Source organism: Mastigoproctus giganteus, chromosome 10 (genome assembly GCF_048544385.1).
Source record: "Mastigoproctus giganteus isolate SK-2022 chromosome 10, ASM4854438v1, whole genome shotgun sequence".
In the NCBI taxonomy this organism is placed as follows: Eukaryota; Metazoa; Arthropoda; class Arachnida; order Uropygi; family Thelyphonidae; genus Mastigoproctus; species Mastigoproctus giganteus.
Genome location: NC_143584.1, coordinates 132334020 through 132360400, shown reverse-complemented (window position 1 = coordinate 132360400; position 26381 = coordinate 132334020). Strand labels below are relative to the sequence as shown.

Here is a 26381-nt window from a genome sequence, read left to right as displayed (position 1 = left end):
TGACAAAATAAAAGCAGCAACATCCATGCCATTGAATGGCATGAATTGTGGGTCAGCCTGGGTGCAGTCAGAATCTGGAATTTTTATGCATCCTTGTCTTTGCATATACAGCTTTTATTTTCCAACTTATTAAACGATTGTAATCTGCCTTGATTTGTGGTGAGTCCTACTTGTAGTGTCTATGATGGTCACATTGCATGATAGTCTTTTCATATATTACTGAGGTAGTGTGTATTTAGATGCTGTTTTTCAAGCTGTCATATAATACAGTAAAATCTCATTAATACAGACTCGGTTTATACAAAGTACTTGTTTATGTGAAGCACATACCATTCTCCTGTGGAAAGATAAGCTTTTCTATGTAAATATTCATTTATTACCTCAGTTAATATGTATTACAAAGTTTGTTTTCACCCTGTGAGAAATAAATATTGTTATTTTCTTTGTTTAATACAAACCTTGACACAGTTGTCCGAATATTGCCCATATTACTGCCTCTGACCACCGGTTCCCTGCTTCCCGAAGGATGGCACTGACTTGTTAGAATTTATTTTAGTGTAAACAAAACTGGTTTATGGTAGCAACAATGTAAGTGCACTGGGAAAAACATGATTGTGAAAGATAAGCTGTTAAATTAACAAAAAAATAAAAACAGTTTTCTAAGTTGTTTACATACACGCCCAAGTTCTAGGGTTAAGATCAGTTGAAATTGTTTGCCAGTTCAAAGAGTCTTTTAGGTTATACTACGATACAGTTTAAATTGTAGCTGTAAAATAATAAGAAAAGTTTACCTCGATATAGTACGTAGAACACTTCGTATTGATATCAACGTAGAACATATTGAGCATTACAGCTCTGGTTCATATTATCTAAGTATAAATAGGTTATACTACAATACAGTATAACCTATTTATTATGCCATTTTATCTGAGCTTATATCTTTTTGGAACTTGTGTCTTTAAATTAATTTAGAGTTTGTTTATATTAAATCTCGTATAGCAGTATTATGGCAACAAAACGTAAACAGACGGAATTAAGCCTGTAAATTAAACTGAAAATTATACTAGAGGCTGATAGGATAGATCGAAGTAAAATGGTTGTTGCAAAAGAATACATTTCTTTATCTACAATACTGAAAACCTGAAAACATCTTGAAGAAGTGCGACACTGGAGCAGCGATAAAAAACAGGAAACGAATTCGTGGTGCAAAACATGAGGAGCTTGAAACAAAACTTTTTGAGAGATACCAAAAAATTCTTCCATCTGATTTGCCAATATCAGGTCTGATTTTACAAGAAAAGGCAAATTATCTAGCTCATGGAATTAGCAACGTCAAATGCATCAGTGGCTGGGCTCCAAATATTTAAAGACAGGAAAAACTTGGTTTTGCAAAATGTTTGCGGTGAGTCTGGATTAGTCAACAAAGAAAAGGCTACAGACTGGTTGTTTTCTTTATGGAAAAATGGGGCACAGGATATTTTTTAACTTGATGAGACAGGTTTATTTTATAACTTGCTGCCAAACAAAACATTTACTGTTCGAGGAGACTTGTCATGGTGGAAAATTTAGTAGACTCACTGTTCTGTTATGCTGCAATTCAGGTGGCAGTACAAAACTATGCCAACTTATGGTTGATAAGTTTTCCAAGCCAAGATGTTTTAAAGAAGTTAACCAATTTCCCTGTGATTGAGGCCAATAGAAGTGCTTGGGTTTTAGTCAAAATTTTTCAGTCTTTGGTTTCGATGACCCAAGACTGAAAAATGATAAATGGGAAGAAGAATGGCTTCAGAAAAAGGGAACATTTTTATAATTCTATATTGTTGCATAGCACATTCTGCCAATACTTAAGTTGACAAATGTTGTTTTTACCTCCCTATACCACCTGTTTTATGCAGCCACTGGATCAAGGCATTATTTATAACTTCAAATGATCATATAAAGCCCAACTGATAAAGTACTTGATCTGCAAAATAGAAGGGAACAATTTGCAGCCAAACTGGAATGTGTTGGATGCTATTCATAATCTTGTTATTGTGTGGGACAGTATTGCATCAAGTGTAATAATCAACTGTTTCAAAAAGAGTTGGTTTAGAGAGAATATCATCGAAAAACATGGTCCAGCAGATGAATGTGATAGCAATGTGGGGAAATGTGAAGATAGATGATGAAGTTGCTAATGCAGCAGTGCCAACACCAGAAGAGCTGCTGAGTACCAAGCAAAACAATAGTTTTTTTTTTTTTTTTAACAGCAAATCTGAAGAAGCACACACACACACATACACACACACACACACACACACACACACACACACACACACACACACACACACACACACACACAGTGCCATCTAAAAAATATGCCCAAAACGCATTGAGCATAATAGAGAATGGGTTGGCCTCGGAATGGGTTGTAGTTAAAAATGCTTGTAGGACAAAGAATAACTGTGAAAACTACACTAAATTAGAAATGTATTAAAAAGTTAATGGTTTGTATGTCTCCTTTTATATTAAGACTGCAGTTATTTTTACTGTGATACTAAAATGCTGTTTGTGCGCCTGTGTGTGTGTACACTGAGTGATCACTGAATTATGACCACCTGCCTAATACTTCGTAGGTCCTCCTTTTGCCCTCAGTACAGCAGCTATCTGACCTGGTATTGATTCAACAAGATGTCGGAAGCATTCGGAAGTTATGGCCAACCAAGCTATGTGTAATGCAGTCAGCAATGCAGGTATGGAGGTGATTGGTGTATCCAGATGCCTGTTATGCCTTTCCATAGTATCCCACAAGTGATCTGTGGGATTGGTATCGGGGGAGTTCGGAGGCCAGTCGATATGCTGGAAGTCAGAACTGTATTTCTCAAACCATTTCTGCACAACAAATGCTCGATGGCTCGGGCCATTGTCATCTTGTAGACACCATCACCATTCGGGAAAAAGTATAACATAGCGTGGTGTACACAGTCAGCAAGCAGTTGACGATAGCGGATTCCAGTAATATGTTGTTCCACATGCACAAGGGGTCCAAGTTCCTGCCAATGAAACATGCCCACCTCAACTGGCCTGCACTTTTGAAACCATGCATGATGGATCAAGAGCCTCATGTTGTTGACACCAAATCCGTACACTGCCATCCACGGTGTGGAGTAAATAGTAGTAGTAGTAGTAGTAGTGGCACATGATGCAAGAAAGCAAGTGTAGGAGCTTATGCAGCATCAGCCAAAAAAAAAAAAAAAAATCACTCCATTCCCTCCAAATGCCTGTCCAGTTCCTCCTTAAATTTATTTAACCTATCAACTTCCACAACGACAGATGGAAGTTTGTTCCAGCAATTAACCACCCGCTGGCTAAAGGCAAATTTCCGCACATCTATTCTACATCTGTCCTTTCTTAATTTGAACTTATGTCCCCGTAGGTTCGTAATCTGAACAAGTGGAAGGATCCCATCAGAATTCAGCGTGCTCAACCCATTCAAGGCCTTATAGACCTCAATCAGATCACCGCGCAGGTGCCTAGTCTCCAGCCACTGCAATTTGCAGAACTTAAGCCTCTCTTGGTAAGAGAATCCCTTCATTCCCCTCACCAATCGTGTTGCTCTTCTCTGTACACGCTCAAGCAAATCTACATCCTTCCTAAAATGAGGCCTCCAGACCTGTACGCAGTACTCAAGGCGTGGCCTGACCATTGCCTTATACAGAGGGACAATCACCTCCTTTTCCCTGCTAGCAAAATTCCTATATATCATTGACAAAACCCCATGAACCGCCCTAGCAGCCTGTCTGCACTGCTCAGAAAACTTCATATCTGACTGCACAATTACTCCCAGGTCTTTTTCATTTTCTACCACCTTAAGTGTAGTACCACACAGTTGGTACGTTTCTCTGGGGTTACTTCTACCCATATGCAGTACTTTTCATTTGTCAAGGTTGAACTTCAGTTGCCACTTCTTAGCCCATCTGCCCAAATAATCTAGATCCTGTTGCAGTAGAACACTGCCATTACTGTCATTAACAACCCTGCCAACCTTTGTGTCATCTGCAAACTTCGACATTAAGCCTGATATACCTTCATCAATATCATTGATAAATACACAAAACAACAGTGGACCCAACACCGAACCCTGTGGGACTCCACTAATAACATTAGTGGAGTCCCACAGTCCGGGCTGAGAAGGGTTCTGCCCCTTGGGCCTTGCGCAGTCTTTCCGGGGCCGAGTTGATCGACAGGGCTCTCATCATGTGCTCCCTCCTGTCGTGTCTGGGCGGAGTTGCGGACACTTTCGGGTTCGGCCCTGATTCTCGGCTTTTGTTCGGCAGTGGCCTGTGCTTGTTGAGTGGTTCTGCCGGTCTCCTACTCTTGGTGTCGTTGGTGCTGGCGTGTGCAACTGTGTCACCTTTTGTGCCCTTAGAGGATGGTGTTCGCTCTGCAACGTCATCAACCTTTGCCCCTGGCAGACGTGCCCTGGTCCTGTTCCGCCTATCTTTTTTACAAAGCATGTTCCCCGTTTCCCTGACAGTGGAGTCGCCGGCAACTGCTGGTTCTTTCGGGACCGGCGCGTTCTGCCTTGGGGGTTGTCTCTGTGTCGCGCGATGCCCAGGTGCGGGCTCTGGCGTTGGTGTGGGCAGCTGAGAGCTTGATGGGCCCTTCAATTTAGTTTCTTCGAGGGCATCCACCCTGTCCTTCAAGCTCTCATATAGGCCCACAAGAACTCAGCTGGACAGGTATTTTGAACGAACAGGGAGTGAAGTGGAAGTGTTTTTTTTTTTTTTTTTTTTTTTTTGGCTGATGCTTCATAAGCTTGCTTTCTTGCATCAAATGCCTCTACTAATGCTAATGCTAATTAGTCCACGAAGAGCAGCACCCATTGATTACCACCCTCTGTCTTCTCCCACTTAACCATCCTTTTATCCATTGTAGCAACTTACCCTTAATACCATTCTGCTCCAATTTGTACAGTAGTCTTCCATGCGCAACAGTGTCAAAAGCTTTCCTGAAATCCAAGTATATGATATCAAAATTATTTTTTGCATCCAGTTCCTTTGTGACCACATCATAATAACCAATCAAATTTGTCAGACAAGACTTTCCCTTAACAAACCCATGCTGTGTTTGAATTATTGCTGCAGTCTTGTCTAGATGATCCTGCAATGCATCTTTAACCAGTGACTCCATTATTTTACCCGGAACAGAAGTTAAACTAACTGGTCTGTAATTACTCGTGTCACCCTTCGATCCACCTTTGTGAATTGGGGACACATTTGCACATCTCCAGTCCGTGGGAACCTCCCCTGAGTCCAAGGATGCTCTCATAATTATGGCTAAGGGTTTGCTTAGTTGCTTTGCCGCCTCCTTTAAAATAACTGGATAGATCCCATCCACCCCAGGTGCCTTTCTTATGTTTAACTTCAACAATTTCTCCTCCACTTTGCTCTCAGTTATTACAAATTCATTAAGCACACTGCTACAATTTGATAACCTTCTTCCATTTTCAAACTGTAATAATTCCTCACGTGTGAATGTAGATGCAAAATACTCATTCAGTTTGTTTGCTATCTGAGCAGAATCATCAACAGTCGAACCATCGATGTCAAGTGGACCAATCATATTCATCCCCTTCCTTTTAGAGTTTATATAAGTAAAGAAATCCTTGCTGTTTTTCTTAGCATCTTTTGCCAAAGATTTCTCGTAATCCGCCTTCGCCTGCCGAACCTCCTTTGTGACCTGATTACAGACTAGCTTATATCTGCCACAGGCTTCTGCGTCACCTGATAATTTATATGCATCCCATGCATTTTTCTTCTCTGTCACGAGTCTCATTAGTTCATTTGATAACCATTTAGGCCTAAACCTTGAACGATATTTCTTAATCGGTATGTAAAGTCTAGTAGCTTCCACGATTAATTCCTTGAATGCTTCCCACTTAGAATTTACTGTTTGTAACATCATCAGTTGATCCCACTGTACAGAATTTAAAAACTGTCTGAGACCACTGTACTCCCCTTTACGGAAGAGCAAAACCCTTTCCTTTACCCCTGACGGTAGTTACCTCTTTGAGTAAATCCCACTTCAGCACACTGTGATCACTGCCACCTAGTGGTTCCTTTATCTGCAAATTCTTAATACACGAATGATCACTGCTGATAACCAGATCAAGAGTGTTACTTTTTCTGGTTGCCTCTCGAACATGCTGCTGCAGAAAACAATCATCCAATAAATCCACAAAAGTCTGACTAGTGTGTGAGTGACCAACCCACAAGTTCCAGTCAATATCTGGGAAGTTAAAATCCCCCATTATGAGACATTCTGATTTACTGGCCCACTCTATTTCTCTGTACAATTGTTCATTGTACTCATTCAAGTCATTAGGCCTATAACACACTCCTACTCTTATTTTTCCTTTCGCAGTGCTTATCTCACACCAAACTGACTCAACAGAGCACTCATCGAACCAGCACACCTTCTTCCAGTCTTCTAACATCCAACTTGTATGCTCTTTGCACCAGGAGAGTCTTTTACACCAAAGAACCTTAATTAGGAGAGGATGCCATAGGGGTCGTCTTCTGGTATTGCTCATACGTGCGACGCATGGTCATGGCAGATATTGTTCCTGGTTGGCCCATGTTGTATTGGGTAGTCAACTTTGGTTTGGTTCCTCCTCGACCACGGTCGGGCGTCACGCCCCAGGCAGGCCGGATAACAACCGGCGTAGGTAGTCAACTCTTCAACGGTGCTGCACCTGTTCTCCTGTACGAGTCGTCGGACCTGGCACTCACCTCTAACATCAACCTTTCGTTGACCTCTGCAGTTTTGCTGTCTGGTCATTGTTTGACCATGTTGACGCTGGTACAGGTACACTTTAACAATGGCGTCTTTCAAACACCCCACCAGATCAGCTGTTTTGGAAACCGAGGCACCAGCTCGTCGAGCACCCACAATCTGTCCTTTATCAAAGTCCAATTAATCCTTCCTTTTACCCATCACGCTCGGAATTTTACTACCTGCTGAACCACTGACACCTTATCTATGCTACATAGGTCGACTAACTCCGCACTTCCTTACCTCACGTTGTCAATGGTTCGCATTCAGTTTTCACGGGTGTAGTCATAATTCAGTGATCACTCGGTGTATATTAAATATAATTTAAGGTTAAAGTTACAGTTGATGGGAAAGAAAAAAGGAAAAAAGGTTTTTCATTTCATTGACACTGCGTTGGAACTACCTTGTCCATACTGTAAAAGAATGTGCTAATTTTTTTTCATTTTGTTTTTTGGCTTTATTTGACTTTTCTTTTACTGTTATGGACAAGTATGGAAATGCATTTCCTGATATATGGTTACGTGTAGTCCCGTTATGAAATACCTAACCATGTGTCAATATTTACTTCTGCTGACATCAGACTGCATTTTGCCTTCCCTGAATTTGCCTACCCATTCCTGATCACAGCTTTACCACCTTTATTTTATTTTAATTTATTTTGTTTAATCATTTGGTATTAATAATTTTACCTTATAGTTCCTTCACCTCCAAATTGGCTTTGCAATTCAGCCCATAATTTTCTTAATTCATCAGAAATTTTAGGATATTAACATTCTTTTGCCTTTTTTCAAATCTACATTACTTCTTTTTTCAACTATCCTTACCCTTCCAGTTCTTGGTACTTTTTGTAATTTTCATCTTCATCTATGCATACTTTATCAGTCTTATCTATTCTTATATATATATATTTATTTATTTGAATAATGAAATAGATAAAAAACGTAGTGAAAGAAGAGTTGAAAACGGTAGTAAAAGAAATTAAGCAATCATCAGAGGCAGGAAAATGCATAAACCTCTACATGATGCCCAAAATATAACTAATGTTAAATTTAAAACTAAAACTAAAGCCAGTAGCATGGCAAAACTGTTCCGTGAAAATAATAAATTAAACGTAATAATTAAATCAAAATGGAGGAAGAAGAAAAGGTAACAAGACTAAAAATTGTAGCAGAAACTCTCCAAATAATTTAGAAATTCCAATTAAGAATCATAAGAATCATCTACCACCTCTAGGTGGTAGATGATTCTCATCAACCGGTGCAATACCACCACTTTGCTTATTGGAGGCTTGAAGTTGTGGAACCCATGTTTAGTCTGTAGAGCTAAGTTCCGGTCAACCCTTCCCTATTTCTTACATCATGAAGAATGATTGATGACTTTTGAGGTTATGATGAACATCGTGGCGAGATCCAATATTCCTTACATTTCGAGGGTACAGCTCTAAAACGGTGTTCGCAGGCCGGACGCTAGTTAGTACAGTGGATCGAACCTATTGGTAACTCTCTAGGAAGCTTCCGGATCAGCTAGTATATAATCTTGCTACCTCTACTCTACCAGATAGTGACTGGAGGGAGTCCGCGTAGTGTGTGTGCAGGGAGCATTGTTCAATGCCTCCTGTCGTCTTCCGTCAAAAGGATGTCAGAAGGATTTTAACGAATCTTGATGCTAAGAAAGCTCCAGGTCCCGATGGTATTTCTCCATTTGTTTTCAAAACCTGTGCTCCTGAACCTACTCCTATTCTTTGCCGCCATTTTTCACTTTCTTAGCATTAGCATTAGAAGAGGCATATGATGCAAGAAAGCAAGCTTATGCAGCATCAGCCAAAAAAAAAAAAAAAAAAAAAAAAACTTCCACTTCACCACTCCGTTTATTCGAAATACTTGTCCAGCTGAGCCTTAAATTTATTTAGGCTATCAACTTCCACAACAAAGGACGGAAGTCTGTTCCACCAACCAACTACCCGCTGGCTAAAGGCAAATTTCCGCATATCTATCTTGCATCTGTCTTTCCCCAATTTGAATTTATGCCCTCTCAGGTGATTATTCTGAGCAAGAGTTAGAATCCCATCAGCATTTAGCATGCTCAAACCATTCATGGCTTTATACACCTTGATCAGATCACCTTGCCGGTGCGTAGTCTGCAGACACTGTAATTTGCAAAACTTAAGCCTTTCTTCCTAAGAGCAACCTTTTGTTCTATTCACTAATCTTGTTGCCCTTCTCTGTACTCGTTCCAGCAGCTCTACATCCTTCTTGAAATGAGACCTCCTGACCTATATACAGTACTCAAGGTGTGGCCCGACCATTGCCTTATACATGGGAATAATCACCTCCTTATCCCTGCTAGAAAAATTCCTGTATATCATTGACAAGACACCATGAGCTACTCTTGCATCCCGTCTGCACTACTACCCCGAGTATTTCATATCTGCCTCCACAATTATCCCCAGCTCCTTTTCATTCTCTACCACTGTCAGTGTAGTACCACAGAGTTGATACATTGCTCTGGGGATGCTGTTTCCCATATGTATACTTTACATTTTTCAATGTTAAACTTCATTTGCCACCTCTCAGCCCATCTGCTCAACTTTCCCAGATCTTGTTGCAGCAGCGTAGCATTAGTAGTGTCCTTAACAACCCCGCCAACCTTTGTATCATCTGCAAACTTGGACATTAAGCTTGATATACCATCATCAATATTATTTATAAATACAGAAAACAATAATGGACCCAACACTGAACCCTGAGAGACTCCACTAATAACATTAGTCCACGATGAGCAGTGTCCATTGATTACCACTCTCTGTCTTCTCCCCCCTCAACCACCCCTTTATCCATAGCAGCAATTTGCCTCCAATGCCACACTGCTCCAATTTGTGCAGCAGTCTTCCATGTGCAACAGTATCAAAAGCCTTTCTAAGATCCAAGTATGTAATATCAAAGTTATTCCCTGCATCCAGTTCTTTTGTGACTGCATCATAGTATTCAATTAAATTGGTCAGGCAAGACTTCCCCTTAACAAAACCGTGCTGTGTCCGATCTATAACTGAAGTCTGGTCTAGATGATCCTTCAGTGCTTCTTTAACCATTGCCTCCATTAATTTTCCTGGAACAGAAGTTAAACTCACAGGTCTATAATTACTTCTGTCAGCTTTTGATCCTCCTTTGTGAATTGGTGTTACATTTGCACATCTCCAGTCTATGGGTACCTCCCCCTGAGTCCAAGGAAGCTGTCATAATTATGGCTAAGGGTTTTCTTACTTCCTTTGCTGTCTACTTTAATATAACTGGATAGATCCCATCCACCCCTGGTGCCTTTCTTGTGTTTATCTTCAACAATTTCTCCTCCATTTTACTCTGTTATTACAAGATTATCTAGCTTACTGCCAGAGTTGAATACACCTCTGGCATTCCCCTCCATGAATAACTCCTCATGTGTGAATGTCGATGCAATATATTCATTTAGTTTATTAGCTACTTGAGCAGGATCATCAACAGTTGAATCATCGATATCAAGTGGACCAATCTGATTCATCCCATTCCTTCTAGAGTTTACATAAGTAAAGAAATCTTTTCTGGTTTTCTTTGCATCCCTTGCCAAAGATTTCTTGTAATCTGCCTTCGCCTGCCTAACCTCCTTTGTAACTTGGTTACGGATCAACTTGTATCTATCATTAGCTTCTGTGTCACGTGTTAATTTATATGTATCCAATTGCATTTTTCTTCTCTGCCATATGTCTCATTAGTTCATCTGACATCCATTTAGGCTTAATCCTTGAACAATATTAAAATTCTTATTCCAAAGGTTTTTTTTCTTCTGCTTGGAAATTTGTTTATATCCAGCCAGTTCCTAAAAATGATGACAAATCCCACCCATCCAATTATCGTCCCATTGCAATTACTTCTACTCTTTCTTAAGTAATGGAGAAATCAATTAACCGCCATCTCTTAAACTACCTAGAAACCTTCCGCCTGATCAACGATTGCCAGTATGGATTCCGTCAGTGTCGATCCACTGGTGATGTTCTGGTTTATGTTATCCATTTATGGACTAATTCAATGGAAAGGTTCGGTGAAACACAAGTAATTGCTCTTGACATCTCAAAGGCTTTCGATCATGTTTGGCATAAAGGTCTTCTAAACAAGCTTCCATCTTATGGTTTGCCAACTGTTTTTATAATTGGTTATCCAGTTTTCTCTCTGATCACTCACTGAATGTTATAGTAGTTGGCTCTGTCTTCTAACTTCTCCACTAATGCCGGTGTCCACCAAGGTTCAGTTCTTTCCTCCACTCTTTTCCTCTTGTATATTAATGATATTCTTCCATTGACTGGAAATTCTATCCATAGTTTTGCCGATGATAGCACATTGCATTCCACTTTCCATTTTCAGAAATCTTGCACTGTTCAATCAGCTTTAACTTCTCGAAAATCTGCTACCAATTCCTAAAATGCCTATCTTCAGGTAATTCTCCAGTGGGGCAATGACGACATAGTTGAGTTCAACCCTTCTAAAACTCAGTCTTGTCTTATATCTTGAAAAAGGATTCTTCTGCTGCTATGCTTATCTTTAGTGACACTGCGATTTCTAAGCAAAATGATATATCTCTTTTGGGGATTACCCTGACTTCTAATCTCTCTTGGCAAAGCACATTACAAATATTTCTTCCTCTGCATCTAAAAAACTTGGGTTTCTCTTTTGCTCTCGGCGTTATGTTTCTTCCAAACAGCTGCGCACTCTGTATAAATCACAAATCCGCCCTGCCATGGAACATTGTTCCCACATCTGGGGTGGTGCCCCGAAAACCTCTCTCAGACTTCTTGATTCCATTCAGAAGAGGGCAGTTATGTTAATTAATGATTCATCTCTAACAGAGTCTCTCCACTCGCTGTCTCATAGACGTACTCTTTCTGCTGCATGCCTCTTCTACAGATACTTCCATGGGCACTGTTCTTCTGGATTGGCTTCTCTAATTCCCACTCTCTCTTTCAAAACAGTCCGAACACGTGCCGCCACCAGCCAACATCCATTTACTGTTCAACTTCAAACTCACCGAACCAACTTTTCATCTTCCTCGTTTATTCATTCAACTGCCGTTTTCTGGAACAACCTTCCTTCATACGTATTTCCTGAAAATTACAGTCTACAGAAGTTCAAGTCCAGTGTCAACAAATATCTTCTTTCGTCTTCTCAACCTCCAACCCAAGCACGGTACTAAATAATATAGGTTCTAATACCTCTCATGTTTGGGGTTTACATAAAGAAAAATAATAATAAAATAAAAATCTATTTAATTTTACTGCCGATTATATAAAATTTAACAACATCACCTTTTAAGGTGGCAAGTCCAAATTGTGTGAAATATCACAAATTGAGACTATCCTAACTACAATAAAATAAAACCAAATTACCAAAAATAGACGGACCATTATGCCCCATATCTTCAGAGGACCACAATGCCAGTAACGATCAGGGAATCGCTGCATTTCAATCATTAGAAAAATCACCAGAACAACTAACCAGTCGACGGATCAATCCACCATCCGATACCCGGATCGAACTGCCAGTGCAGAGGATTTGAATAACGGTGGCCCTTATGCAGCAAAAAATAGAATATAGAAGAGACAGACTAAGTTTAACTAGATTATATGGAAAAATAAATAAAGAACTATAGATGATGGTATGGGTGCAGCCTTAGCACATCTACCCAGTACTACCATTTAATTTACATATATTTGAATAATGAAATAGTTAAAAAAAAATGTAGTGAAAGAAGAGTTGAAAATGGTAGTTGTTGTTAGTTTAGTCTCTATTTGTGATATTTCATGCAATTTGGACCTGACACCTTACAAGGGGAGGGGGGGGGGACATTAATTTTATGTAATTGGCATTAAAATTAAATGGATATCTATTTTTAAAGTTTGTGCGAACTGGGCCAAAAAGAAATGCAGTCAGACCTCATTTCAATGAACTTCCATATAGCAAATTTTTTTGATTTCCCCCTGGTCATTAAATTGAAAATAGTTTCCGTATAACAAAGAAAATTTCCATATAACAAACTGATTTCGAAAGACCTGGGTACTCATTGTTCACACTTCTGGCCTTTAGGCAATAGAGCTTATACTGTAAAAGCATGAATTAAGGGCTGAAAGGATCAAGAATTAAGAGCTGAATCTTCCACAATTTAGTAGTACCTGTAAAACCTATAAAACTGTCTCTACTGTACCAAGAAGTTGTTCTGGTCAACTACTATCTGTGTCCACAGCCATTGGCAAAGATTAAGGCATATTCCCAATGCAGGTATTGGCCCAGATCAACCTCTTTTCTACTATCAGCACCTAATTGGAGAATTAGGAGAAAGAGATTTTCCTTTATCCCAGAAATTCATCTGTTGTTTCACAGAAATGAGTCATCCACACTTTCACTCAATTTCGCCTACTTCTGTGTACATAGTGAGTACAAATGGTCCCAAAATCAGTTTTGTTTTTGCTTCTGTGTTTTTGCTACATTGGAACCTTACAATGTCTAAGAGGAAATCTTTGAATGTAGTGGAAAAAGTGGAAGTGCTTAATAGTGTAGATAGTGACATTAAAAAAAGAAATTGCTTTAAAATTTGGTATCCCTGCGAGTAGTGTGTCAACCATTGTGAAAATGTGTTTTGATTCTTAAAACTGTTCAGAAGATTGCGAAATTATTCCTGTATGAAGCCGTTTTTAAGTGGGTGAAGTTGATTGGAGAGCAAAACATGCTGATATCAGGGCCATTAATAAAAGAAAAGGCTATCGAGTATGCATTTTTTCTGGAGCATAAAACATTCTAAGCCAGTTCTGTTTGGCTGGCAAATTTAAAAATTGCTATGGCTTACTCAAAAAACTTATTTCTGGGGAAAGTGACATTGTAATCGAAGAAGAAGACTGTACCCATTGGAAATAAACAGTTTTGAAAAAAAATTATGGAGGACTACGAGCCCATAGACACATTCAGCATTGGTGAAATGGGTATATTTTCTAAATGTTTGCTTCACGGGCGTTTGAAGGTGATAAATATTTCACTTTAATAATTTTACCACCAATAAAGGTGGTAAAAATAGTAAGGTGAGAATTACAGTCTTAATTGATGCAAATATGGCTAGTAATAAAAAAATTAAGCTTTTGGTAATAGGCAGAAGTAAACAACCCAAGTGTTTCAAGGGAGTAAAGTCTTTAGAGTTTGACTATAACTACAATAAAAAATCTTGGATGACAAGTGAAATTTTTAAACAGTGGATTTTAATTTTTGATAGAAAGATGGCAAAAGAAAACAGAAAAATTCACTGATTTCCAAAAACCGTCCTGCCCACCTTCACTCAGTAATTTTGAAATTTACAAGTTTCAATCTTCCTTCCAAATACCTCGCCTAAACTACTGGCAATGGACTAAGGCATTATCAAGGATTTGAAAATGCACTATGGAAGATGTATAGTGAAAAAAAAATATATTGAGAATAAAAACCAACAAACCTATAGATTCTGTTATAGATTTTCGGATATGCATATCAGAGTTGTCAGAAGTGTGGAGTCAAGATGTGACAGAAACAACAATTAAGAATTGTGTCACAAAAGCAGGTTTTGCTAAAACATCAATTAGCAGCAGTGAGAGGAATAATATTGAGCAATCTTGGGAATAACTCCAAGCAAGAGGTTTGAACAATGGAGAAATTGTTTTAGACAAATTTTTCAGAGTTGATAATGATGTCACAGTAGCTGAATATCTGAGTGAATCCAACATTTTGGAGAGAATTCAAAGAACTAGTGACAATGTCGATGATGAGTTGAATGAAAATGAGGGTAATATTAAACTTTAATATTGGTAGCATTTGAAACTGTTCATCGAGGCAGTGTGAATAAAATGTGCTAGAAAATATATTTGTGTGTTTAAACAAATGTGAACATTTTTATGAATGATGTGCAGTAAAATTCAGTGGACAATAAAAAATAATCAAATATTTTAAGAAATAATTTTAAAAGTGTACTAATGTATTGTATTGTGTGCATCATGTAAGTAGTCATTTCTTTATATGTTAATTTATTGTTTTTATTTTAAATTAATTGTTTTGAAACGTTGGAAAATGTATTCATTCACATTTATTTCTGATTTAATTTCCATCTTTTACTATATTTCTAAATCTAGAATTACAGTATTTTTCATTTTTGAAAAGTTCATATTTCTTCAAAATGATCGATTTCATTATATAGGGGTTCAACTCTATTTGTTTTGATATCTTGAATTGAACTAAAAGTCAAATTGGGTTTACTTAAAAGTGAACAATTTGAAGCAGAATATCGGGAAACATATCAAGAAGCAGTGAGAACAATACAGGAACTTCCAACTTACGTAAGGGTTGCATTCCACAGAACGCTACATGAGTTGTAAGTTGGATTTTATGTAAGTCGGAATTTTCCCTATGCTTGTGCAGCACTCACAACTGTGCTCACTGAATTGATTGAATCAAAAAAGAAATGTTCAACGAACATGTGAATAGATTTATTTATTGTATTTATTCAATTTTTTATCTTATGCACAGGAAAAATTACAAAAGCATGCAATTTTTAAAAAAATTCAAAATTATAAAATTACAAAAACAGAGAGGAGAAGGCATAACATCAGTAAGTTTTATAACTCTTGAGCACTGTTGCCAGAATTGATGTCTTCAGCTGATAAGTATGCCACTGCAGAGATTTAGAAGGGGTCGGCCACTCTACCTTACGAAAAAACATATTAATGACTGGATGGTGGCTTCTTTCTTTTCATCATAGATTTCTTTGTAGCAAGCAAGCATATCATTCATCCCTCTGTTAACTTTTAAGAATCATTCGCTGTCAGGATCCATCTTCCCAAACCTCGCCATTGCCGATGCAATTTCACGAAATGTCATTGACATCTCTCTGGTGATGAAGCGTCTCGGCTTCTCATTTGGTTCATCTTGAGCTTCGTCAGCATTTTCTTCTTTCTCTACCACTGCCATCAAGTCAATAAGTTCTTCGTTAGATAATTCCTTGTATTCTTCCTCTATTAACTCTTCCACATCTTTGGCAACAACCTCCAACTGAAGTAGCTCTGCAACCTTTACAATCTTATCTGTAACCTCTTCATATGATTCTTATTTTTCAAACCCTTCGAAGCATTTTACGTGCCATGGGCATATTTTCTTCCATGCACCATTTAAATAACTTTTAGTAATTTCCACCCAGGCCTTATTAATGTTTAAGATGGCGTTGTAAATACTGTAAGATTTCTAAAAGTCTCTTAAAGTAAGTTTTTCTCATCGTCTACTGCAGACAATGCCTGAGTAAATGTGCATAAATAGTATGCTTTAAAATTCGAAATAGCACCCGGATCCATAGGTTGGATGAGTGAAGTCGTGTTTGGCAGTAGAAATATGACTCTCACATTCGAATTGAAATCGTCTAGATGTGTAGGATATCCAGGAGCATTATCTAATAAAAGCAAAATCTTGAAAGAAATGTCGTTGTCTTTACAATATTTTTCAACCTCGGGAATGAAGCAGCATTTAGACCAATCCTCAAAGAGAGATATTGTTATCCATGTTCTCTGGTTCGATCAGAAATGCGCAGGTAAGGTGGCATTTATGGATGCCCTTAAATGTGCAAGGATTTTCAGAATGGTACACAAACAGTGGTTTCAATCTGTAATCTCCCACTGCATTACCCCCGTGGCCCTAACTTTCGATGCCTTGAAACCTGACATTGTATTTTCCTCTTTGGCAATGTATGTTCAATCCGACATTTTTTCCCCAATACAAAGCAGTCTCGTCAACGTTAAAAATTTGCTGCGTTGAATATCTGCCTTCATCAATAATTTTTTCCAACACCACAAAATTTCTCTGCATCTGCAGAATCAGCACTGGTGTCTTCACTGCATACTTTAACGTTGTGGAAACTAGCGCGATGCTTGAATCTATTAAACCACTGGTTGCTTGCCGCAAACTTTCTTTGGGGTTCACCGTACTTATCCTTAATATCTTTATAAATACTTGTTGCTTTTGCTTGCTTGAGTGGTCATTAGACTCAGGGGCACTCACTTCTGAATCTGATTTGCTGTAATCCATATTATTAACGGCTGTTCCATTTTGGTTATAGCACCTGAACCCTGTTTTGTGATCACTGTTAATCTTAAGTGCATTGATCCTTTGACATGTTCTTTTATATGTGCACTGTCCTTTAAAATAGTATTCATTATTGAAGCAGCGAGACCTAATTCCCTTGCAATAGATGACAAACTTTGTCTTGCTACGTACTTAATCATTTTCATCTTCATTTCTAAATCAATTTTATTTGTTTCCTAGCACTGCCAGCCCTTGCACTTTCCATTGGTCCCTTTCCCTTAATCATTGTAATACGTAAATAGGAATGAAGAGAAGTTTCTGAAAATTTGTTTTTTATATGATTAAAGATTTCAGTGAAGGGGAACACATTTCACCATAATAGCATAAAAACCCACACAATTGCAGTTATCAGTATTATTGCAAATGCAATAAGATCGAGTTTACTACCCATTTATAATTAGATGCACTAACAGAAAAGCCCGATAAACTGGAAAGTTCCAATTGTTTTTATTGTTTTTTGGTTGTGACCTCCAGAAACGTGCAAAAATATCACAAAGGTCTTCAAAATTGATTCTTATAATGGAACATATTAGTATTAGTAATGGCTGCATGGTACAAGAAAGCCTATGGCTTATGCTGCACCAGCCAAAAAAAAAAAAAAAAAAAAAAAACTGAACAAAACAATGATAAAAACAAAAAAAAAAAAAAATAACTAATAATAATTAATTTAAAAAAAATGAAATTAAACCTATCATCCTATGCCCTTCCCTTACCCGAAAGTACTATCCAGATGACCTTTGAATTTCCCCAAACTGTCAGCTTCTACCACCCATGTAGGCAACTTATTTCAGTAATTTATAACTCGCTGGCTAAAATAAAACTTCCTGCAGTCCAATCTAAACATTTCCCCCGTAACTTGAATTTATGTCCCCTAGTTCTAGCATCATTTATAATCTTGAAAATTTCATCCTCATTCATTTTACTGATGCCTCTCAGAGCCTTAAACACCTCAATCAAATCTCCTCTAAGGTGTCTAGTTTCCAAACTCTGCAACCCACATGTTTGAAGTCTTTCTTCATAAGGACGTCCTTTTGTCGATCTCACCAGGCGAGTTACCTGTCTTTGCACCCTTTCAAGAAGCTCGATGTCTTTCTTTAGGTGCAGTCTCCATACTTGAACACAGTATTCCAAGTGTGGTCTAACATAAGCCTTATATAATGGGATTATCATGTCCCTATCTCTACTTGCAAAAGTTCGATAGATCATTGAAAGGACACCATGGGCCTTCCTTGCAACCTGTTTACGATTGTCAGAGAATTTCATGTCTGACCGTATCGTAACACCCAAGTCCCTTTCCTCCAGTACTGGGTTTAGTTGAACTCCACCAAGTGAATAAGTTATTTTGGGATTATTGTTTCCCAGGTGTAATACCTTACACTTTGTTGGATTAAAGCATAGCTGCTATTTTTCTGACCATTCCTGAAGCCTATCTAGGTCTCTCTGAAGAAGCTCAGCTTGACAGTGATCATTAACTACTCTACCAATTTTAACATCATCTGCAAATTTAAACATCACGCCCTCTATCCCTTCATCAATGTCGTTTATGAAAATTAAAAACAACAGTGGCCCTAATACTGATCCTTGGGGAAACCCCACTTCCTACATCAACCCAATCTGAGGAATAGCCATTTATCACAACCCTCTGCCTCCTGCCCTGAAGCCATCCTTCTATCCATCTAAGGATTTTCCCAGTGATTCCAACCTGTTCCAGCTTATAAAGCAACCGCTCATGTGGGACTGAGTCAAAAGCTTTGCTGAAATCTAAATAAACAATGTCGAAATTATTCCCTAAATCCAGCTCTTGAGTGACCCTTTCAAAATAGCGAACCAGATTTGTTAAACATGATTTTCCCTTTACAAAACCATGCTGAGTATCCTTGAGAATTTCAATTCGATCCAAATGATCCTGAATTCCACCCTTGATCATTACCTCCATGATTTTCCCTACTACTGAAGTCAGACTGACAGGTCAATAATTTCCAACTTCAATTTTAGAGCCACCCTTATGTATGGGAGATACATTTGCACTTTTCCAATCCAAGGGAATCTTCCCAGAGTCTAGCGATGCTCGCATAATTAGCCTCACTGGTTCAATGCACTCGCTTGCCGCCTCCCTTAAGATTATAGGGTATATTCCATCAGCTGCAGGAGCCTTACTGGTCTGTAGGCTCGAAAGTTTTTTCATTAAATAATCTTGCGAAATTTCAATATCATTAATTACATATTTTTCAAAATTGCTCTCACAATTTCCCATTGCCACAAAAGGTTTTTCATCTGCAAATATCGATGCAAAAATAACTGTTGAGTTCATCTGCAACTGCAGTGGTGTATTTAATACTATCCCCTTTTCCTTATGTAAAGGTCCGATCTGGTTTGTCCTGCTCTTCTTGGCATTTATATATGTGAAGAATTCTTTATCCCCCCCCCCTCACCTCATTTTATTTTTCTCTAACCTTTCCCTGCCACCTTTTTCTGCTCAGGTATTGTGGCAACTTCACTATTCATCCAACTTGGAACCCCCCTCGTGGAGTATTTTTTTAATGGTATATATGCATTCAAGGCATCTGTGATTAATGTTTTCAAAGCATACCACAGTTCAAATGTATTCATTTTCTGCACGATATCTACCCAGTTTATAGAGGCCATGTAGTGCCTTAAGGTATCGTAATTTCCTTTTCTGAAATTAAAACCCATTCCTTTGCCTTTTACTTCTGTTACCTCTCTCGTCATCATCCACCATTGAACTCCGTGATCACTTGCTGCTACTGGATCCTCTACCGTCAGCCCTGTTATGTCATCTGATTCATGTGTGATGATGAGGTCTAGGATATTCTTTTCTCTAGTACTTTCCCTGACATGTTCATACAAATAACAGTCATCTAGTTGATTTAAAAATTTTGTTCCCCATGTTAAGTTTCCTTCCATTTACTCCAATCAATTAGAGGCAAATTGAAATCACCCATAATAAGGCATTGACGCTTACTTGCCCATTCCATTTGCATGTAGAGGTTTTTGTCATAATCTTCACAATCACCTGGTCTGTAGATTACTCCTACTTGCATTATACCTTTGTTTCCAACTATCTCACACCATACAGACTCTAAAATAGCATGTGAAATGTTTGAATCCGGGAAAGCTATCATCGCACTCAGGCTGCTTCTGATAAGAAGCATTACCCCACCACCCCTTATATCTACCCTATCCTTCCTAAATGCATTATACAAGCCGTACTTAAACTCGTCATCCCCAATTTCCGGGTGGCACCACGTCTCTGTAAGCCCTATTATGTCCGCGTTACTTGTTTTAACCAGCAGTTTGAATTCGCTCATTTTATTGACAACACTTCTAATGTTACTGTATAAACAATTAAGATTTACTGTTCTTGTATATTTAACAACCCTAACACAACCCTTGAAGTTTTTTAGGCTCTCTTCCCTGATATTAGCTACCCACTCATGTGAAACGTTTCTGCCCCCAGAACATCTAGATAATACGTCCAGTTGGGGTAACAGATAAGTACTCTTAAGGTATGTGCAAGAGTTACTTTGACCAATATTATCAGATAAACGCATGTTAGTATTACCCAGATCTCCCCCTAACTAGCAGTTTCCCTGAACCTTTACGGTATCCTCAATAATACTGGCAAAAACTTTTGCACCACCTTTGTTTAAGTGTATCCAGTCTCTACAAAACAAATTCCTTCTACCTACAAGTGTGGGCCATGCTGATAGAAATTTCCCCCCTAAAGCCTTGCAGATTCCTTCAAGTCTTGAGTTAATCCACAAGGCTCTTAACATATAATCCCTCCTATCGTGTCTGGGCAGAATTGCAGACACATAGACATTATGGCCTAGCTTGCGACATTTCCTCATCATGGTCCTGTATTTTTCCAACAAATCGTCAGATCGTGTACGTTTAATATCATTAGTCCCCACATGAATAATAATATTCTCTTTACCCCTTTAAAATCTGACAATCTGTTTGTGACATCATCAATAGTTGCTCCCAGCAGACATACCCTGGTTCTACTCCACCTATCCTTATTACAAAAAATATTCCCCGTTTTCCTGACAGTGGAGTCTCCTAATAAAACAATGTCCTTTTTAACCAGAGTAGTTTGCACTTGGTTTTTCTGTTTTGAGGAAAACAGAAAAACCAGAAAAATGAAAGGGTAGTGCAATTTCCATTATAAATATGGTCTTTTAGAGAGGTAAATAGCTTAGTTATATGGCAAAAATTTCAACTTCCAAAGCCTTGAAAGTTGAAAATTTCCAAAAAAACATTGGTTTTTTTGATAATTTTCCAAAAAAATTACCAATGTGTTATTTGTTCACATTACGATATTTTTACGATACCTCTATGAGATGCAAAATATGTTTGCACCGGCCGGCAAAAACGTGCGTAAAGTCGAATTTCCATAAGTTGAGTATTACGTAAGTCGGGGAGTCCTGTAGTATTAGTAGTGGTAAATAATGTGAAAAAGCAAGCATCAACATCAGCACCCCTCTCAAACCCCTGACTTGTTTAAATTAACAAATAGTGCTTTATTGAAGCATAGTGGAAGATAATTTCTTCACAGGATCTTTTTCAGTGTTCCCCCATTATTTTATCCACAACAGGAGCAAAGAAAAAGATAAAGACAACATATCCTACTGAAATCAATGGAAATTGAATGATTTCTAGCAATTTTCATGGGAAAAGAAATGGACGTAAAGAAGCCTTGCTTCTCTAAATGGGGGGTAAACAGAAGATAGATTTAAATACAGGAAACCCCGTATAACATGGTACTTCTACAACACGGTTTTGCTCTAACATGATAAATTGCGGCAATCCTTGCACAACACGGTACTTGTTTGTTATTTGTTTTTTAGGAGCATTAGCAACTAAAGCCATATTGCTCCAGGGATATGCGATGATCATTCCCTGACCTTTCCGCATCATCCGTATTTGGTGGTCACGGGCTCGAACCCCAGTCTAATCAAGAAGCGTGTGCTACACACTACTGCTCCTGTCCACCTGGCTACAGAGGCACCCACACGGTACTTATATAACACTGTTAAAGAATTTTGGCAAACCTCGCATAACAGGGCATTTTTGAACTTTTGCGCTGGGAGAGAGCCATGCTATCATGTTGGATGTAATTTTTCACCATTTCTACTCTTTTTGAATCCCCGCTGTCAAAAAAAAAAAAAAAAAAAATATTGAGAAATCTCAGTATTTTATTTTGTTGGGAAATCCCCATGTTGTGTTCTCTGCTATTGAACTTGTGGAAAAATCTAGATTTGAAAGTTTTTTATTACTATTGGATAGCACTCCAGGCCATCCAAAAGATTTAAGTCATACAAACATTCAAGTTATGTTTCTACCAACACAGTTGTATTAGGTTAATACAACTTCTTTCATTCAACCATTAGATCATTATATCCACCTTTAAAACTAATAAGAAAATCGTTACAATGGATTTTGGAAAAAAATTGATTTTGAATCTATTAAAGTAATGGAGGCATGGAAACATTTCTCAGTTGTGGACTGTATCAGAATCATAGCTTTATCACTCAAAGAAATAAAACCATCAAAGTTAAATGCGTGTGGAAAAATGTATGGCCAGTGTCAGTTCATTCAGGAAATTTGGTCGAACCAACAGAAAATGGAATCTGTGCTATAGTAGAACTTCCTACGTCGGTAGGAGGGGAAGGTTTTGATGATATGACTACTGAAGCCCTCGTGGGTAGCAGAGTTGATAGAATTGCTCTCCTCCCCCACACCATGTAGAAAAGACCTGGGTTCAAATCCCGTCAATGATGGGAGGAATTTTTATGGGTCTTTTTCACAATGTGGCTGAGTTTGTTGTGTTCAGGAGAGGGTAGCATGGTGTTTTCCTATAAACTCGGGTTTTTCGTTCATCAAAACAGAAAATCAACCTCAGGACACACACAATTTATAAACAATATACACAGACCAATATGGCCTTAGTCACTGATGCTCTTAAAAAAAAAAAAAAAAAAAAAAGATATGTTTACTGAAGACATTCAAGAATTACTGGTAGAAAAAAGAGTCTAGCGAAGCAGATTTGGTGGAAATAGCATCGGAGGTAAAACCAAATCAATTCAGACGATGATAGCACAAATGAAAATTTTAAACTTCTAAATTTTGCACCAAAAAGCATACAGGATGGCTAAAGCTCAAAGTTTAAAAGGGAGCTTCAAAAATACTTACTTCCCTATGATGAAATTCACAAAAATTTATCAAGCAAAAGCAAAAAAAAAAAAACGAATTATTGATTTTTTAAAGAGAGCCAAAGATACACAAAATCTAGAGTGGTGTATTTTTGTTAACATTTTATTGATGAAATAGAGTATTTTTGTTAGTTTTGTTAACATTTTATTAACAAAATAGTATATTTTTGTTGGTTTTGGAACGTAACCCCCCTTTTTGTACTTTTTCTTAGTCCCGTATAACATGGTTTTGCACAACACGACATTTTATAGGAACCTAACTACCTTGTTATAACAGTGTTACCTGTATAGTGGCGTAGGAAACAACGAAAGGTAGAGGTTCTACCCCCTGAATTAAGCTGATACTTTATTGTTTATGTGAATAGTTTATTATGAACTAATTGATCAAAATGCCCAATATAGTATGTGTGATAAAAGAATTCACAGACTGACTTTGTATCTTGAAATTGCAGTGTATAGCAAGTTGACTTGTTGCAATATATTCCAGGAACATATTACAAGGTGGTACTCATGAGTACCACCTTGTAATTCGGGGAGTGCCTGTACTCAAGTTCCACATTTCAACTTTTTTTGCATTTCCATTATTTCTTATTGAAAAATATTACAGGAAGGATAATGCTTTTGACTTCTGTGTGTTTGGAAATTTGTGCTTGGAAAAGTGTAAGTGAAACTAAATAACTTACCTTGGAATGGGGATTCTGTTGATAATTGAAAATTTTGGTCAGCGGTTCAGAATTTGTTTTACCGCAAAAGTATGCTTTAAAGAAGTTCATTTGATCAAAATTGAGCAATAGAGGACACATTCAGACATCATATTTGAATTTCTGATGTTATATTACAGGGGTTGGCAACGTGTGGCTCTGTAACTTTTAGCCCACATGAAGCACAATTTCAAATGGAGTTAGAAGACTTAAAAATCAAGCTAATGTAGAGTGCAAGACTAAAATGCCTTAAAACTGAAATTGAGGATTTGTAGAGGCAAAAGGCTGCCCTTGCAATTCTACACAAATGGACGGTGATGAACGAGTTGAAAAACCAAGACCAGATTGTGTTTGATGCGTGGAGTAACTTAGAGGACGCTTACATATATAAATATGAAACTATTTGCATCTGGACCTTTCTCAGTTTTTGGTACGACGAATTTCTGCAGCCAAATAATTTCGAACGTGAACTATATTAAAAATAAATCAAGAAACCATCTGAACAATACGATTCTCTCAGCATGATTAAAGATGAAAATTACGGCATACTCGCCTGATGTTGACAGACTTGCTCAAGAAGTTCAGCAGCAAAAGTTACATTAATTTGTACCTAATTGGATGTTTGTTATGTTTTTTCAGTATTAAAATAATATTTCAAAATATATATTTTTTAAATAAAATGCCTTCCAACTCTATTCCATTTCTTAAACTCCCACACCCCGTCCCCCTCCTCCCAGCTTGACCTGATGTGTGGCTCTGCACTCAAAAAAGGCTGTCGATCCCTGATATAATACATTATGAATTAATCAGTTATAGTCTAGCAGTGGTATTGAACAAAAAGAAGAAAAAAAAAACATTTTTTTTTTTTTGCAACTATCTCATGAAAATTTAAACAACTCTATTGATAAAATAAAAAGGAAGATGGTTATAACTTAAGTTTTGAATTATCAGCATACTTTTATAATTACACTTTGCTTAGATAAAGAAAGCCAACACGAGAACCACGTGAAATTTGGGAAACTTACTGGGCAAACTCTTTTCTCGCTACCGCAGTTTCTCTCTGCATTCTCGGTAAACAGATGGCGTGTTATTGGTAGTGGCAAAAGAAGTTGGCGCCTCCGTAGCCAGGTGGGAACGAGCAGCAGTGTGTAGCACACGCTTCTTGATTAGACCGGGGTTCGAGCCCGTCACCACCAAATACGGAGGATGCGGAAAGGTCAGGGAATGACCACCGCATATCCCGGAGCAATATGGCCTTAGTTGCTAATGCTCCTAAAAACCAAATAAACAAACAACAAGCAATAGAAGTTAATAAAAAAGTATTGATTAGTTTTTCTCATTATTAAAAGCAGATTATTGGAGTTCATGAGTGAGCTGAGATTTACTTATGGGTACACCCACCAGATTGCCTCCCTCAGTCTTAGGATGTTTATTCCCACTGTTTTTAAATAGTAAAACAAATTCTACTGCCACTCGTTAACACGCACCATCTATAGAAATCGTTTTCCTATTTTTAAACAGCGAAACAGCGGGGGAGGATAAACACCCTAAGACTGAGGCTGTCTGGAGGGTGTGCCCGTAAGTAAATTTCAGCTTCGAATGTATTACCACAATGAACTCCACTATTCTGCTTTTAATGATGGAAAAAAACTAATCAATATATTGTTATCAACTTCTGCTACCACTACTGATAACACATGCACCATCTATTTACCGAGAATACAGGGAGAAACTATGGTAGTGGGAAACCAATAAGTTCTCATGTTTGCTTTCTTTACCTTCGCTTTACTCTTTTTTTTAAATATATTTTATATTTAAAAAAAAAGAGTAATTATATATATTTTTTAAATCTCACCATGTTATAAATACATGGCTTTAAATGACAGTTATTTATTATTATTATTTTTTTCTGTTCTGAATACATTAGCTATATTTTAAACTTAAACGATGCCACTGTTGCAAATTTGCTAATCTATAATTGGCTGTGTATAAATGATGCAAGTGCACTAAAATATACATAGTCTATTCTTTAAATGAAAATATTCCTCATCTTAAACTGGATAGTGGCATTTGTTACAAGCACAATGGCACCAGGTCTGATAGATGCCATTTTTTTTTTTTTTCATTTCTGAAAAAAACTTTTATTTATTTATTCTTTGTTTACTTTACTTCCAGTGTTAGTTCCTTTGCTGATGCATTGGAATAGTTATTAAATGTAATTTTTCAAAATAAAAAAATTATAATATAAAATGAAATAAAACTTTTATCACTCCTGCCGAAAATGAAAACATTCTAAACGCGAAATATAAACATGGAATTATTAGGAACATTATATTTGTAGTGAATTATGCCATTCACTGCACCATGCTATTCACTTTCAACTTTATAAAATGGTTAGCTATGCAAAAAAATTCTAACTTATGCATGTACATGCATTATGTTTCGTAAAATAAATGAATAGAAAA

General features: G+C 37.6%; 1 protein-coding gene across 6 annotated transcripts in view; it reads left to right on the top strand.

The window, feature by feature from the left end:
- The window catches only part of LOC150079291 (intermembrane lipid transfer protein VPS13D-like), a 1618665-nt gene that overhangs the window by 862601 nt on the left and 729683 nt on the right, over positions 1-26381 (top strand). The window lies entirely within an intron of this gene.